The sequence below is a fragment of the Myxine glutinosa genome, chromosome 1, assembly GCF_964187855.1.
Source record: "Myxine glutinosa chromosome 1, kmMyxGlut1.1, whole genome shotgun sequence".
NCBI classification, from domain to species: domain Eukaryota; kingdom Metazoa; phylum Chordata; class Myxini; order Myxiniformes; family Myxinidae; genus Myxine; species Myxine glutinosa.
The window spans coordinates 139,480,408-139,489,690 of record NC_136261.1 but is presented as its reverse complement, the minus strand read 5'-3'; the positions used below and the strand labels follow the sequence as shown (position 1 = coordinate 139,489,690).

At 47.7% G+C, this 9,283-nt stretch overlaps 1 protein-coding gene across 3 annotated transcripts in view; it reads right to left on the bottom strand.

Annotated features, from left to right (window-relative positions):
* The window catches only part of KIAA0930 (KIAA0930 ortholog), a 121,245-nt gene that overhangs the window by 111,064 nt on the left and 898 nt on the right, over positions 1–9,283 (bottom strand). The window lies entirely within an intron of this gene.

Sequence of the window (9,283 nt, the reverse complement as noted above, 5' to 3'; positions counted from 1 at the left end):
TGTGCAGCCAAACAACAACAATAAAAACACCAAACACTAAAATAAAAAACTTAACAAACCATGATCAAGTTTACAAAACCCACCCTTTGCACACCATTTTCCCACAAAGGTTTGTAAATCATCTTTCATTTGGAAAAAAGAAAATTCCATGCGTAACCTTGCCATGACTAGAGCCTTAAACACAATTACCACATCACATAAAATATCAGCATTTGCCAGGAGCTTTGCTTTTCTTGTTTTGTAGATTGCTAATTTTCCAATAGAAATTAAGAAATTAGCAAGAGCAGTCTCAGAGCGTTTTTTATAACTAAGTGGTGTTCCAAAGATAAAAACACGTGTAGAAAAAGAAAAGTTCATACGATTAAAAAAAGTTGATAAAAAACCAAAGAAGGGAAAGAGTCTTGCACAATCTACGTAAGCATGGAAAAGGTCTTCAGAAATCATACAAAAGGGGCATTCCACTGAATTATCCTCATTAAAACGATGTAATAAAACATTGGAGGGCAACACCATATGGGCGAGTCTCCAAGCAATATCACCAGTCCTTTTAACAATCGGTGAAACATACATTGCAGACCATTGCGGATGGGAGGGAGACCCAGAAGGCAGTTTCTCTTTCCATCGAGCCCCAAAAGAAAGAGGCTGTAACGAGGGAAACCGAACTGAGATACACAAACGATACAGTCTCTTTTTATCCTTGCTGGAAAGTGGCGATGAGGATAGCAAGATAGATGTTGTGGTGCTATCAGCTGGCAGGCTAGAGCTAGCACAGATCTGTGGTGGTGTACGGTGGTCACCAATGTTGGCGGTTGAGCTCAGGCCCAGGTGCCTAAAAACACACAGGATTTCCTGTAGGACCTTGGCTACGCTCCTCAAAGATCTGATGCCAGTTCTTACTTGAAGATGTCCTGCGGAGAACCAACTGTTCCTGTTGCAGTCACGAAGGTCCCGAGTCGTTTTCACGCCAGCACTCACAAAACGTTGCACAAAGGCACGTGAGCGAGGAATAGCAGGAAAGAGGGCATTGTAGAAAAGGGGTTCCCGGAGGAACCTTTCACTGTTGTATGTCTCCATTTGGCGAGTTATTGAAATGGACCGCCAGACGTTCAAGACATCTTGGTAAAAGTCAGGGAGCAGCGAAGCATCGACATGTTGCAGCTCCATGAAGAAGAGTTCACAATTGTACCCAAGCATGCCGGCTTGTTTTAGTATACAGTTTGCAGTCGATTTCCAGGGCAAGGCCTCCAGAAATATAAAACGACGAGCTGTGGAGACTCGGAAGGCCATCACCCGACAAAGAATGTCCACAAGCCCATGACCACCTTCTGCCAGTGGGAGGCAAATAGTCTCTGGCTTTAGCCAGTGTTTGCCATCCCAAAAGAAGTCAAGTAAACATTTTTGGATTGACGACACCAACGTTGCAGGTGGCTGCAAGGCAATCATTTTATGCCATAAGAGAGGGGCTAACCTTTCGAGAAGCGGAGCGGAGAGAGACGAAGAGAGAGAGACGAAGAGAGAGAGACGAAGAGAGAGAGACGAAGAGAGAGAGACGAAGAGAGAGAGACGAAGAGAGAGAGAGAGAGAGAGAGATGGAAGAAGAGACGGAGGAGCAAAGCGGAGAGAGACGGAGGAGCAAAGCGGAGAGAGACGGAGGAGCAAAGCGGAGAGAGACGGAGGAGCAAAGCGGAGAGAGACGGAGAAGCAAAGCGGAGAGAGACGGAGGAGCAAAGCGGAGAGAGGCGGAGGAGCAAAGCGGAGAGAGACGGAGGAGCAAAGCGGAGAGAGACGGAGGAGCAAAGCGGAGAGAGACGGAGGAGCAAAGCGGAGAGAGACGGAGGAGCAAAGCGGAGAGAGGCGGAGGAGCAAAGCGGAGAGAGACGGAGGAGCAAAGCGGAGAGAGACGGAGGAGCAAAGCGGAGAGAGACGGAGGAGCAAAGCGGAGAGAGACGGAGAAGCAAAGCGGAGAGAGACGGAGGAGCAAAGCGGAGAGAGACGGAGGAGCAAAGCGGAGAGAGACGGAGGAGCAAAGCGGAGAGAGACGGAGGAGCAAAGCGGAGAGAGACGGAGGAGCAAAGCGGAGAGAGACGGAGGAGCAAAGCGGAGAGAGACGGAGGAGCAAAGCGGAGAGAGACGGAGGAGCAAAGCGGAGAGAGACGGAGGAGCAAAGCGGAGAGAGACGGAGGAGCAAAGCGGAGAGAGACGGAGGAGCAAAGCGGAGAGAGACGGAGGAGCAAAGCGGAGAGAGACGGAGGAGCAAAGCGGAGAGAGACGGAGGAGCAAAGCGGAGAGAGACGGAGGAGCAAAGCGGAGAGAGACGGAGGAGCAAAGCGGAGAGAGACGGAGGAGCAAAGCGGAGAGAGACGGAGGAGCAAAGCGGAGAGAGACGGAGGAGCAAAGCGGAGAGAGACGGAGGAGCAAAGCGGAGAGAGACGGAGGAGCAAAGCGGAGAGAGACGGAGGAGCAAAGCGGAGAGAGACGGAGGAGCAAAGCGGAGAGAGACGGAGGAGCAAAGCGGAGAGAGACGGAGGAGCAAAGCGGAGAGAGACGGAGGAGCAAAGCGGAGAGAGACGGAGGAGCAAAGCGGAGAGAGACGGAGGAGCAAAGCGGAGAGAGACGGAGGAGCAAAGCGGAGAGAGACGGAGGAGCAAAGCGGAGAGAGACGGAGGAGCAAAGCGGAGAGAGACGGAGGAGCAAAGCGGAGAGAGACGGAGGAGCAAAGCGGAGAGAGACGGAGGAGCAAAGCGGAGAGAGACGGAGGAGCAAAGCGGAGAGAGACGGAAGAGCAAAGCGGAGAGAGACGGAAGAGCAAAGCGGAGAGAGACGGAAGAGCAAAGCGCAGAGAGACGGAAGAGCAAAGCGGAGAGAGACGGAAGAGCAAAGCGGAGAGAGACGGAAGAGCAAAGCGGAGAGAGACGGAAGAGCAAAGCGGAGAGAGACGGTAGAGCAAAGCGGAGAGAGACGGAAGAGCAAAGCGGAGAGAGACGGAAGAGCAAAGCGGAGAGAGACGGAAGAGCAAAGCGGAGAGAGACGGAAGAGCAAAGCGGAGAGAGACGGAAGAGCAAAGCGGAGAGAGACGGAAGAGCAAAGCGGAGAGAGACGGAAGAGCAAAGCGGAGAGAGACGGAAGAGCAAAGCGGAGAGAGACGGAAGAGCAAAGCGGAGAGAGACGGAAGAGCAAAGCGGAGAGAGACGGAAGAGCAAAGCGGAGAGAGACGGAAGAGCAAAGCGGAGAGAGACGGAAGAGCAAAGCGGAGAGAGACGGAAGAGCAAGGCGGAGAGAGACGGAAGAGCAAGGCGGAGAGAGACGGAAGAGCAAGGCGGAGAGAGACGGAAGAGCAAGGCGGAGAGAGACGGAAGAGCAAGGCGGAGAGAGACGGAGGAGCAAAGCGGAGAGAGACGGAGGAGCAAAGCGGAGAGAGACTGAGGAGCAAAGCGGAGAGAGACGGAGGAGCAAAGCGGAGAGAGACGGAGGAGCAAAGCTGAGAGAGGCGGAGGAGCAAAGCGGAGAGAGACGGAAGAGCAAAGCGGAGAGAGACGGAAGAGCAAAGCGGAGAGACGGAAGAGCAAAGCGGAGAGAGACGGAAGAGCAAAGCGGAGAGAGACGGAAGAGCAAAGCGGAGAGAGACGGAAGAGCAAAGCGGAGAGAGACGGAAGAGCAAAGCGGAGAGAGACGGAAGAGCAAAGCGGAGAGAGACGGAAGAGCAAGGCGGAGATAGACGGAAGAGCAAGGCGGAGAGAGACGGAAGAGCAAGGCGGAGAGAGACGGAAGAGCAAGGCGGAGAGAGACGGAGGAGCAAAGCGGAGAGAGACGGAGGAGCAAAGCGGAGAGAGACGGAGGAGCAAAGCGGAGAGAGACGGAGGAGCAAAGCTGAGAGAGGCGGAGGAGCAAAGCGGAGAGGGGCGGAGGAGCAAAGCGGAGAGGGGCAGAGGAGCAAAGCGGAGAGAGACGGAGGAGCAAAGCGGAGAGAGTAATCAAGTAAGCTTTAATAACATCAATCAGTAATCAAATCAAGTAATCAGAGAGTAATCAAGGAGTAAAGCGGAGAGACGGAGTAAGTAAGGCAGTGGGAGGAAAGCAAGAAAAGGCAGATGGAGGAAGGCAGGAAAAGCAGGACAGAGGAAGGAAGGCAAAAAAATAAAGAGATGGAGTGAAGAGTGCATTTCAGACATGTTATGAAGCTGATAAGGGAAAAGAGGAACAAGTGTTAACATGGACAGAAAGGCTGGATTTTTGCGATTTTAACCAGGAAGGGATTCCTGGAAGAATGCCTGCATCCTGGAGCAGTTGAGAAAAGTCATGGAACTGAGAAGAGAATGAGCTACACCAGAGAAGATGGGCTGTAAATAGAGCTGTCTATGATGTAAGAGAAACAGGCCTTGTGCTTCGACTTAATTATGTGGAGCTGCCAATAATATGTTGGTCTTTAGTTTACAAAGAAGTCATGGCTGGTGGTAAGGGTAAAGGTTCAAGATACTGAACTTCTTCCAGTAGCTATAGATAGGTTGGTTAGTTTAGCAATCATTCCAGAGTGACAGGGTGAGAGATTTTTCTATCATAATAATAACAACAATGACTGCATTGCGGTCACAACCTGCAACAAAATCCGGTAACGGGCCAATTATTGGAAAAGACACATTTAATGCTCTATTTAAAAAATAACTCGACCCTTCTTATCCATGTCACCCTCCCCACGGTTACATCAGAATGAGCCGATTCTTCGGATTGCTTAACACGAATATGGGGCTGTTCAAAAATTACGTAACACTATTTGTTTTGTAATTAGTGTATCGTGGGGCTCCATTATGTAACGCTTAATTACCATGCATTCTGACGGGCTTGATTAAACCTTACTATTATTCGACATATGATTATATTTTTCAGGGTCCCATATCGTCAATTAGTGTAGCAGCATAGCAAACCTGTTGTGCATTTTGTGATACAAGCACCAAATTTGGCACAAATGTACATTAATATGTTGCGAACATTGTGTGGTCAGCAATGAAGACGAGAGTCTGAATTACATGTATGCAAAAGACCTTGTGAACCAGTGAAGCAAATACACGGGTAAGCATGAATTAAATCTAGGGCATGATATAATTTCCATGATGTTTACCTCTACACTCAATGGTGGAAGGAGGTAATGTTTTGATCCCAGCTTGTCTGTATGTCTGTTTGTCTGTTAGTCCACAAAATTCCAGACAAAGCTTGTAGTAGTGGTAGTTGTAGTGGTAGTGGTGATAACAGAAATTGTTATATAGAACTGAACTTATATTATTATTATATGCAGAAAATAACTTCATTTCTATATGCCCTGCAGTGGACAGGTTAATTGGTTTATGCACTGAAGGGGTCACCCTGGTGTGCACTGCTGTGTTCTGCCTCACTGAGTTGTTCAGGTATGATGTACTCAGCACAAGCTTCCGGTCGGCCCGGAGGTGGGGGTGCGGGGCCTGTCACGGAACGTCAAAACAAACGGCCTGCCGGGGCCGCCCAAAAGTCGGGCGTGAGGGGCGCGTCCACTAATGGAACGCCTCTCGCTTCCCAGATCGAGGGCCACGTGGTCAGGAGAACCTCGTCCCTTCCGGTCACACTTTGCCTATCGGCCGGCCTCGAAGACCGAAATTGTGACGGTGTCACCCGAAAAATTTGAAATTACGAAATTTGAAAAAATTTGAAAAAAAAAATTACAGAATTTCAAGTGGCCCAATATCTGAAAATGTTCGCAACATATTAATGTACATTTGTGCCAAATTTGGTGCTTGTATCACAAAATGCACAATTCTTTTGAATATTTGGGCTAAGCCGCCCCACTAAATAATACTCGACCCAAACAAAGACAACGATTTTAGTAATTTGTGTAATGTGGATTAGTAACATAACGCTTGAATAACGTGCGTTCTGACGGGCTTGATTAAAGCTTACTATTGTTCGACATATTTTTTGGGGTCCCTCATCATTAATAACACTCGAGCCAAAAAAGATAATGGAAATCTAACCCAACAAACCCAGGCAGTGTATAAACGGCACAGGCCTGCAGGCCTCGTGTTTTCGACCTACCAGAAAACCAAGATGGCGCCCATATCATTTTGTCTCCATGCTATGGTGGGTGTAGTTAAGTGCAGGATGCAGGTGTGATCTGGCAGCTGTCAGACCAATGGGTGCACATTTCAAAAATCAACCCCCAACAAGAACCCCAGCAACAACTAAAAGGTCTTGTAGACCTGCAACAATAATAATATTTATTTATTTATTTACATGTTTTATTTATCATGCCTGGTGTTGGCTTAGCGGTTAGGGTGCCAGCTTGGGATCCAAGAATCCTGGGTTCGAATCCCGGTCGATCCCTGAATTAATGCCAGGGGGGTTGAGGACCCTGCCTGTCATCCTTCCGAGGTCGGCAAATCGAGTACCAGCTTGCTGGGATGAATGATCCCGGTGTGTACCCCGGCTTAGAATAGGTACACCGTATCCCTGCGCATCGTAAGAGCGTGACCAAGGGTTGGCGTCAGGAAGGGCATCCGGCCATAAAAACATTGCCTCAAACAGGGAACCATGATCGTCATGGGGCCCGCAATGCCAACCCCCGCTCTAGCGGGGAAAATGGCCTTAAAACGATCATCCTATTCTTCTATATTTTATTTATCACGTCCTTCAACTATGGAATAATAGGCCTCCGACCATTACTGAGAGGATATCAGCATGTTCAGAAATTCACACTTTAGTGCCTTGGAAATAAAAATAAAAATGCATAAATTTTTCTTGCTATTCCCCAATTTGATTTTACAAGGTTTGCTATGATTTTTTTTTTTAAAGAAAAAAAAAAAATTTAATGAAATAATCCATTGCACAAATTTGGTTTAATTTGACGTGTACTTTAACAGGAAATAGATTTGTATTACGCAATGTTTGAAACCTTAATATTTTATTGATAACCGCGAGAAACACGATTCAAATGGCAGGGCTTGAGATTGCCACGATTTTAAAAGTTAGTCGACAACTTGCCGATGGATGAAATGAACAGAACGGTTGATCGAGGGAGACTAACCGATCTTCGATCGTCGTAGGAAGGAAGCAGAAGCTGACGTCTTGGGTCACCTGCTTCCTTCCCACGATGAGCATACCAAAATAAACGTCCCGTCAATGTCATCAATTGTTTACCTGTCCGCCAGAGTTTACACGACTTCACTTGCAAGACTAGCTCTTCCTTCATTTGACTATCCCAGTTTGTGCCAGTTTGTGAGACAGCAACATTAGTCGTACAGATTATATATATATATATATTGTTACAGATCTCAGAGATGGCACTCCCCTTAGCAAGGGGGGGTTAATCCCCTTGGCCTGTTAAGCCGGCCGTCTCTGGTCCTGGTACTCGTAACGCTCTTTTGCAGGGTGGGATTTATCAGGGTTATTGGTCAAGGTGTTCTCCCAAATACATTCCCCAATCCCGCCGCAAAACAGGGAGACAAGTACCGCTCGAACCACGGACAAGATTGTATTTGCCGAGCGGTTTAGCAATCCGCGGTTCGAGCCGTTATCAATTGACAAAACCCGATTCCGAGCGTTGGCCAAATCGTGCCACAGGTACTCAATGGAAAGAAGGGACTAAAGCGATCAGACGAGAAAGAAGAAACCAAAGGTAAGAAATAAGACATTTATTAATTATGTACAAAAAACCAAAGGAAGAGTAACGAAAGTAATATTCAGGACGAAGAAGAAGAAGATATACAGGGCAAGCCTAAAAACAGTTAATTATCAACGCCCAGACAGAACAAACTCAGACCTACACGAAAGGGGAATAGCAGGCAGGAATCACTGGAAGAAGGAGAAGGTCCAGGTGGGACAACAGGGCTGGAAGGTTCGGCAGGGTACAGCAAGGTCCGCTCCAGGTCCACGCTCCGGGCTGGAAGCGAGCAGCCAGCGGCAGGTACATGTAGTCGTTTCACGCGGTAGGGCTTTTTGAAGCAGCTTGTCACAGAGCTCCGCGCAGCTTCGTCTCTCGCTGCCTTCTTCGTCCAACTCTCTTCCAACTCATACCTTCTCACCGACTCGTTAAGCAGTCCCTTGCAATCGCTTTTATTGCTGGTGGCCGTATCAAGCCGCGGGCTCCGAGGGCACGCATACCGGTTGGCTCACCGCGGTGCTGGTTGGCCGGTAAGGGCTTGCTGACTCCACCTCCGATGACGAGCTGACATGCCACACCTTGCTCTGGTGGCTCCTCCCCCTTCTTCCTCGGCCCGACCGCATGGCCAATGGCGGCTGGTGGGGAGTTAGAACACCACTCGCACCGCTTTTGAAGGGAAGTTTGGGCCTACTCTTATTTGATTAATGCAATGCAGATTCAACTACTGGGAACAGATCCTTAAGTGAAACACATAATAATGAAATAACTACGAAGAGGTCCTATGGTTCGCTACGTGTTGTTCATGGACTAACTAGGGTGCGATCTTTAACAAGCCAATTGATGGGAATATTTACAGGGGGACATTTATAAGGGATACATTTACTAAATTTACTAGTGAAGGTTCTAAAAACCGTAACAATATATATATATTAGTCATTTGAAAGCCAGCACCGTGATGACCCTCAACCCCCATTCTACAGGGTGAGTCATACGTCCCAGGACACGGTTATAGCTGCTTATACAAGATTTGTTTATACCATGCATTTATACTTTTTTTCAGATAATACAAACAATACATTAAACCAAGATTGCAGACAACAGTCATTTTACAGTGGAGGAGAGGCTGGTAGCAGTGGTGTAGTACAACGAGAGGAGAAACACAAACAAGACGATGAAACAGGTGCAAGAAGACTTCGAGGAGCATTTTGGAAAGCCAGCGGTCAAAATAAAATCTTCATATTTGGGGGGAAAAGGCATTTCAGACTGGAAGTGTATGCGACAGCAAAAGCAGCAGTTGACAAAAAATTAGTGATTTGGGAATTTAAAACCTTAAAACATCCGTTCTCAGATCTCAAAAGAAAAAAAATCATTACGGAAACGTTCTGCAGAGTTGTTTGTTTCATATTCACTGTAATATGTTATTATTACGCCTATTACTATAATTATGTTAGTACTCCTGGTACTCATGGCTCACCCTTGTAGATGGTATAAACAAATCTTGTATAAACAGCTAAACCCGCGTCCTGGGACTTATGGCTCACCCTGGTAGATGGTATAGGCAAATCTTGTATACAAACAACCACCTTTAGAGGCCATTTTTCCCCGCTATAGCAGGGGTTGGCCTTTTTCGGGTACCGTGGTCCCCATTTTGAAGCAATGTTT